This window comes from Panulirus ornatus, chromosome 10 (genome assembly GCF_036320965.1).
Source record: "Panulirus ornatus isolate Po-2019 chromosome 10, ASM3632096v1, whole genome shotgun sequence".
NCBI classification, from domain to species: Eukaryota; Metazoa; Arthropoda; class Malacostraca; order Decapoda; family Palinuridae; genus Panulirus; species Panulirus ornatus.
Genome location: NC_092233.1, coordinates 17,941,424 through 17,949,933, shown reverse-complemented (window position 1 = coordinate 17,949,933; position 8,510 = coordinate 17,941,424). Strand labels below are relative to the sequence as shown.

At 45.2% G+C, this 8,510-nt stretch overlaps 1 protein-coding gene across 2 annotated transcripts in view; it reads right to left on the bottom strand.

The window, feature by feature from the left end:
• Positions 1–653: 653 nt before the first annotated feature.
• The window catches only part of LOC139750815 (uncharacterized), a 179,504-nt gene continuing 171,647 nt past the window's right edge, over positions 654–8,510 (bottom strand). For both annotated transcript variants that reach the window (XM_071665581.1, XM_071665582.1), the window contains exon 6: positions 654–2,845. The gene's annotated coding sequence lies outside the window, so the exon portion shown is untranslated. The remainder of the gene's footprint in view (positions 2,846–8,510) is intronic.

Sequence of the window (8,510 nt, the reverse complement as noted above, 5' to 3'; positions counted from 1 at the left end):
GTATATTTTTTTTATCGTTATTATTTCACTCGACAGTTTGTATGTTTATTTTTTTTTTGACCCTTAAGTAGAACACTACACAAGGCGATTTTTTTAAACTGACAGACAATATAAATAAAGCCTTATGGCTAGGGATGTACTTAAGGGTCAGGATTGGTTGATCGAGGGTGTGGGGTGGAAGGGGAGGGAGGTGTTCACCAGGGCCTGCCCTGGTGGTTGTGGTGGTGGGTTCCCCCTCCTGGCGACCGTTACTACGGGCGCCCGCTATTCGAAAGGTCGTCTGGCCACCCGCACTTACCCACGGATCGTCTATTTGGCTTAGTATTGAGGAAACAATCGTTAATGAAGTGAACTTCTCCCCTGATCTGAACACATGTAAGACTCGTTTTGATTATTGTTCCAACTTATAACTTCCTAAACTTTACTACAGAGGGAAAGAAAACAAGTGTACTTATACCTGATACAGACCCGATGCTTGACAGACATCTTATGAGGTATAAGTCGTAGGACCTAAAAGTCCTGAATCGTATATATATAGTCTTTTTTTTCTTTAAATCTATGTACAACATGAACTTTGTCGACCTTCCCGTCATGCACTGAGAAGGTCCATTTCAGGGAGACCCCCCCTGTTGCTAATTTATTTTTTTTCTTTCTTTGGCACTGATGGTGCATGATTATAGAAAATGTCCATTTATTTTTTTTATTTTCTTTGTAGTCATCCCTGGATATAATATTGTAAATAACATTATTTAGGATGGAGGTAACGTCTTCCATGAATGACATATTGTTAATAAAATGTTACCGTTAATGTCTTCCTTTTGGATGACATATCATTAGTAACCTTTTCCCAAAGGTGGAGGTAACATTCCCGTGTCTTGCTGTTTATGTAGGTACTTTTTGGCACACTAAAATGCTAAACATTCATTACATTTCTGTTTTTTACTTAAGGGAATAAGGAAATTCTCTCTAAGTAGTAATTCAGCATTATAAGGGCATCATATACGTATATACACTTGGGTCGAGCAGAGTGAGGCTCGGCTATTACCATTGCTGCTGAGGTTCATACCCTTTGCACGTGGACCATTGGTCACCACGTGTGCCATTGTGGGTCACCACGTGAGCTTGGGGAGGGGTCGTCACCGAAGGGGTCATGACGTATGCCAGAGCTCAGCATGTGTCGTCACCTGGTGTCATGGGTCACCACGTGTGCCAGCGGTCATTGTGGGTCACCCCATGGTCGGCCGAGGTCATCACGTGTGCTAGGGGTCACCACACGTTTGAGGGGTTGCAGTGTGTGTCAGGGGTCATCATGGATGCTACGGATCACCTCATATACCAGGGGTCACCACATGTACCAGGGGTCACTACGTGTGCCATGGGTCACCACATGTACCAGGGGTCACCACGTGTTCCATTGGTCACCACATGTACCAGGGGTCACCACGTGTGCTGTGGGTCGCCACATGTGCCAGGGGTCACTAGGTGTGCCATGGGTCACCTCATGTACCAGGTTCTTCACGTGTGCTATGGGTCACCATATGTGCCAGGGTTCACCACGTGCGCCATTGGTCACCACATGTACAAGGGGTCACCACGTGTGCCAAGGGTCATCTCATGTACCAGGGGGTCACTACGTGTGCTGTGGGTCACCACATGTACCAGGGGTCACCACATGTACCAGGGGTTCACCACGTGCGCCATGGGTCACCACGTGTGCTGTGGGTCTCCACATGTACTAGGGGTCACCACGTGTGCTATGGTTCACCTCTAGGAAGAGGGGTTACCACGTGCACCTGCCTCAGGCCAGTCCTCTGCTCTGCCCACTGCTTGATGTTTTCTTGAACACAAGAAACCCGCACGTATTAGACCATCGCAAGCAGTATGTATATATATATATTTACAAATGTAGATATATATATATATATATATATATATATATATGCCTACATACATGCATACATACATATAAGTACATATCCATGTGCATTCATTATTAGATATACATATATAGATGATACTTAAGACATCTATGGAAAACGTAGGAACGAAGATAACATAAAAAAAAAAAGAGATAGGTAGATAAAGACAGCGTAGTCTGGACTATCTATCAAATGTAATGGCGATGAAGTTCACTATAGACTTCGAGTGTATCTCAGCCGTGTCTGTTGTTACTACTAAGGGTCGCGGGGGTGTGTCTATGGAGTATAGGTGTGAGAGGGGATGAAGAGTTGGGTCATATGTGACAGAGCAGAGCGTCATTAGGGTATCAGAACCTAAGAAGCTATGGAGACAAAGAGCTAGCTTTGTGGCGTTTAGCGGACTTTTCTTGTTTTGTTTTTTTTTCTTAAGTTGGGGATATGAGGATGGGAAGGGGAACGTTTTCTTTGTGTTTTTTTTAAATCACGTTTTCGTTCTGTCGTAAATCGAGGAGGCTTTGGGAGTTTTACTATGACCTGTTGTTGTCATCCTCATCTCTGAAGAACACGAATATTCCGACGGTCTCTCATCCTTGTCGGGGTCTCAGAGCGCGGAGAGTCGTCCCACACACCCGAGTGTGTGTGTATGTGAGTGTGTGTGTGAGGAGTTTAGTTTGCTTGTGGTATAGTCTTGCTTCCGCCTCGCCGTCGGGATGTGGAGATTCTCAAGACGCCTCAGGGTGGTGGTGGTGGTGCTGGGTGTGAGGGTTGGTTGGACCAAGACACGTGACGAGGCACACGTCGCGGTGAAGACCTCGCTGACGACTGCACACACGTCTGGCGGGGGGTCTCAGAGAGAGAGAGAGGGAGGGAGGGAGCGAGGTGTTGTCCTCACGGATTCGTCAGCCACAGACAGACAGTCAACCATCCTGTAGGGGAAGGGGGAGAGAAAAGAGGAGAAACAGTTATTAGAAGTGGTTGATTCACGCGCGCCCAAAATAGGATACGGACACTCAAGAGTTGGACACCACACACACACACACACACACACACACACACACACACACACACACACAACAGAGATAATCAGAGTTGGACGCTACAGAAAATGGGTATTCTGAGTTGCACGACTTTCAAATTGGATACCCTCTTACCTCTTACAAGCTGGACGCTCCAGATAATGGATGCTCTAAGCTGTACATCACAGAAATTGGTGCTTTAGTCTAGACGCTACTGAAAATGGATACGTTTTGAGTTGGGCGCCAGAGAAATCGTATGCTCAGAGTCGGACGCCATAGAATATGGATTGCTCTCCGTTGGTAAGAAATGCCCAAGAGAGAGAGAGAGAGAGAGAGAGAGAGAGTAACACAGACCAAGGACACCACCTAAGCTTAATACTATATGATGGTGAGTGGAGTGCCAGAGGTGGCTAAGACCCATTCCCCGCCCCCCACTGAGATCTGCATTCGAACTCCACCATCACCACGTCGTTGAAACGGAACATCACTACCTGGTCCTCTCCAGTCACCAGGACAACAACAACTGCAACAGTAGACAAGCCTCTAATCCAGAGGGAGTATTTATCACTTGCGTAAAACACGTGTCAGAAACAAGACGGACACACGATCCCTTTCTTGTCTGACAAGCTTGTCGTAGAAACAAGACGACCCATAACACCTTTCTCCGTGTTGACGAACAGTCCAACCATACGAGCGAATGGTAATCTCTAAACCTGTATATTACCGCACCTGGCGGGTGGCGTGAGCTGTCTCCCTTACAGGTGGAGGTAAGGTAGCTTACTGTTGGCTCAGGTGGTACCTAACATGCTAGGTGAAGCCTCTGACTCACCTGTAGGGGGTGTAGTGGTTTTGATGTAGTGGTCTCAGGCTGTCAGAGGCCCGAGGTGAGGGATGCATCATGAACTTTGTGGTCACTGGCGCTACTGCTCCTTGCGGACGGCCTCCCGTTTCTATTTCAAAGTTTACCCTGAGCTTTGCCCTACCCTGCAGCTGCTTCCCGTACTTTGTGTGTGGAGGATAGACACACGAGAACTGACCTGTATGGTGCTGTATGATGCCATGTTATTTGTGTGTGTGTGTGTGTGTGTGTGTGTGTGTGTGTGTTTTTGGAGATTCAGATGAAGCATTACATTCTTAAGGCCCCTCATCTTTTACCCTCATATACTTTAACTATTTTTCTTTACTTATTATATCATTAGCCACCGAATAATTTCACTTGTTCCACGTGTCTTATTTCTCTATGGTTGTGAAGATATCTCTCTTTTCTTTACGACCCACGTCACACCTTTGCCCAGCCTCCAGTTGTAACGTCAGGTTGCAACACAGCTCTTACTTCCCAGGAGCTGGTCACTCTCAGCATCATGGTCACTCAGGAGCTTAAATAACGTTCTCATTTACCCCCATCTTGGTCTACCTTCTCTGATCCGAGATCTTCGCCCTTCCCTTCACATGTTGTTCCCTCCCTCAACCTAGCATCGTTCTTGTTGCATGTCGTTGGACCTTATGTGTCAGTTCTGTATTGCTTTTTCATGGGGGAGGCCGAGCCAGTGTGATAGATAACCTACCCCTGGATCAGGACGTTTGTCATAGATGTTTTCTTAAGAGACTCCATGTGTTTATAGAGAGAGAGAGGGCGGTACAGACTGCGTCTCTCATATCCCTCCCTGTGTCATTTTCTGGTGTAGGCCAAGCACGGTGTCCACCACTTCAAAGTCCCCCTCTCTCCCCACGCTGGTTTATGAGCCTTCCTACCTACCAACCCACCCTCCCTTTAAAGGGTACTCCTCCCTTTAAACCTAAAGTTCCTCCAGCTGGGTATTCATACGTGAGCTTTCTGATGGTCTTTTCTAATAGTCTGGAGAACACGCTCGGTAATGACTCTGGTCTGTAGTTCACTGGAACCTCCACGTATCACCTTATCGTCAATGACTGGCACGACCAGTTCCCACTCCACACTCCACTGAGGGAGAGAACCCTCCTTAGACGAAGTTTAAAACGGCTTTCAAGAACGTTCCTTGAGTACACGCGTTAAGGTCACACACGGTCCATGTGGTTTGCACGGGTCTGTATTATCCCGTAATAGCTTGTGTTATGAGGTCATTTCACTGCAGGGTTTCTCCTCCACCCAGGGTCGCCAGCGGTGGACGCTGCTAGTAAACACACCGTGGAAGAAAACGTTTACTTGAATTCTTGACCTAAACCGAAGCAGGAACTACCATGTTGATCCATCAGTTAGATTATTTCTATCGTCGGCTTATAACTTTTTTCCTGGCCAGTTATGTGATCCCTGACCGGTAGTTTGTCGTTGTATATCATTTCTTCCTCGACTGATAACTTCCTCCAGGAAAGTATTTGATCCATGACTGATACTTTTATGAAGTAGTTATCGATCCTTGACTTACAGCTTCCCCTCGGTAGAGTATCTGATCCTTGAATGATTACTTGATTCTTATAAGCCGTTCGATCATTAGCAAACACTTTGCTCCACAGGAATTGTTAAGCCACGACTTATAGTTTGGTCCCTATAGAATATTGAATTATGACTTGTAATTTCATCCTTATAGATTATCATAGATTATCATTAAGATCCTAGAGTAAACACTTGATGATAGAATTATAAGACTTTTGGATGATCCTTTAATTCGTTAAAAAAAAGAAATTGTAGTCATTCATAATTGATATGAGCCTCGTTCCTCACCACCTTGTATTAACATCTGTCTGTCCTGTATCATCTCTAAATTAGTTGACTGTATTACTCTTGTATATTTTCTGTCGTATAACTCTGCTCTATTTTGCTTACTGTGTGCGCAACAAACCTCTCTTCATTTTCTATACTTGCCCTTCCATCTCTCTCTCTCTCTCTTTTCCTAACCCAGTACATACCCGCCTTTCACTATATCATATTTTGTTAGAGTTCTCTTAATGTATGAGTATAGCAACGCTGTTTAACTTGTCAGTTCGTCGTGCCCTTCCATCTCTCTCTCTCTCTCTTTTCCTAACCCAGTACATACCCGCCTTTCACTATATTATATTTTGTTAGAGTTCTCTTAATGTATGAGTAGAGCAACGCTGTTTAACTTGTCAGTTCGTCTTGCCACCGTGTGCGCCAGAAACTCCTCACCTCGTCTTTGTTCAGAAAATCTTTTGGTGTTTATTTTCTCGAAAGACCTGGCCATCATCCCCCGAGGGTCGTACCCTCAGGGTCTTGCTCAGAGAGTCAAGATTACCTCACAGGTGCTTTCCCCGAACCTCGCAGGGCGCCCACCCTTTCTTCGTTGTCGATGCCCTTCAAGATGACGGGAATGAAGTGTCACATTAATGTACCAACGTTCTACAAGGGCTTGAACAGGGCCCTGGTCTCGGTGCATTCTGTGTGAGTGGTCCATTGCCTTCTGTTGCGTCTGGGGAATTCGAGTCTTGCTTCTGAGGACGGGTAATACCCTAGAGTTTTCAATATTGTGGAAGATCATGACCTCCGGGTCTTTTTTCGTCGACCAGTTTACTCCTGAATATCCCAGTGATATTGTGGTTGATCAGTTTACTCCTGAATATTCCAGTAATGTTGTGATTGATCAGTTTACTCCTGAATATTCCAGTGATATTGTGGTTGATCAGTTTACTCCTGAATATTCCAGTAATGTTGTGATTGATCAGTTTACTCCTGAATATTCCAGTAATGTTGTGATTGATCAGTTTACTCCTGAATATTCCAGCAATGTTGTGATTGATCAGTTTACTCCTGAATATCCCAGTGATATTGTGATTGATCAGTTTACTCCTGAATATTCCAGCAATGCTGTGATTGATCAGTTTACTCCTGAATATCCCTGTGATGTGATTGATCAGTTTACACCTGAATATTCCAGTAATGTGATTGATCAGTTTACTCCCGAATATTCCAGTCATGTGATTGATTTTACTGATACGATATTCGGATTCGGACATTAGTCATTTCCTCCTACACCCAGTCCGCTCTTGCGTCGTTGTGTTGTACCCACTGTACACTCTGTTCTTGCCTCCACAGAAGCCCCTGCTGTCACCGAAATTCTTTGTTTGTGTGTGCTTAGATAAGTAAAGTTTGTAAGATTAATATTCCCTTTGTTTTTAGGCGGAGAGTTGAACAGTCTTTGTGTGTGTGTGTGTGTGTGTGTGTGTGTAATGTATGGGAAGGGTGTAAATTAATACAGTCGTGGGGTTCCATCACTGGAACATTCTCTTCCACCATACAGCTTTTTTGTAGATTTACGTATACTGACTGGATTAAACATGGCCTCAGAAATTTCGTCCCCATTCCTCCACCAATCCTGATGCAAGATTACTACCTCGCATCTTCGTCAACTGTGTTCTTGCTTAATTTCATGTTGATAGCTCAGGTTGATGTATCCTTACGTGTCTCGAGGAAGTGGTCACTGTCTGCAATGATCATCTTTTGCAAGAACGTGCAGGCCATGATCAGGTCATTCCCCACTCTTCTCTCTTCTAAAGGTGAGCAAATCTAAGAGCCTCCGGCCTCTCCCAGTAACTCACCTATCTTATTTCTGGTCCTGTGTATCTTCTCTGGTGGCTCCTTTCGCACCATCTGCTCTCACATACTCACGTCCACATAACGTATCAGGACTCTATGACGCGAGGTCCCGACCGGTGGACATGGTCTGCTTCCTGAGTGCTGCACGAGCCTTGTTAGGGTAGAGGAGAGACCCCTCACTGGGGCAGGAATCAAATATTAGAAGCATATTCCAGCTTTGGCGCTATGAATATCTCCTCATCTGTGAACTTAATTGTTTGTCTTGTAGTTGCCAAACAGACGGTTTCTTAACTTTCTAAGGTTGGGACCTCTGGCCACAGGTGAGGGACAGCGTTGTGCGCTGTGGCATATCCTCAGTACTTTGTATGGACCCGAGTTGAACTTCATCACTCACGTATCCAATCATCTTTGGAGTTTCCTGGGGTCACCATGTGAGATGAGGCATTCCCTCACGCTTCTCAGTTCTCTCATAACACTCGTGTGTGTGTGTGTGTGTGTGTGTGTGTGTGTGTGTGTGTGTGTACCATCTTTGTTGCCCTCCTTTGGACCTTCTCTATTAGCTCTGTGTGCTTATTTATGTGCGCTGACCAAATTTAAGAAACGTATTCCAGTTTTGGTCTTATGGAGGTTAACAGCTGTTAACTGAGTGTTTCCTTATCTAGATGGTTGAGGGCTATCCTGGTGGCTGCCAGCAGACAGCTTGTCACCTCAACTAGTCTCCTAATGTAGCATTCTCGCCATAGGTTAGGGACGATGTCGACTCCCGAGCCCTTCTTGCACACAGAATCTTGAGGCTTATTCTCCGTGTGTGTGTGTGTGTGTGTGTGTGTGTGTGTAATATAGTACTAGAGCGAAGGCTATGTCTTAGTATGGAAAGAGTTTGCCATCATGATTTCATCAGTGTCGTGAAGCCGTCATCTATTAGTGTTTGATAGTACAATGTTGGAGACTGTACTACGCTCGTTAATAATTAGCTACAAGATACGTTACGGACCCAACAGTCTCCTACTGTATTACCGTGACTGTATACTTTATTACTGTTGCTGTATA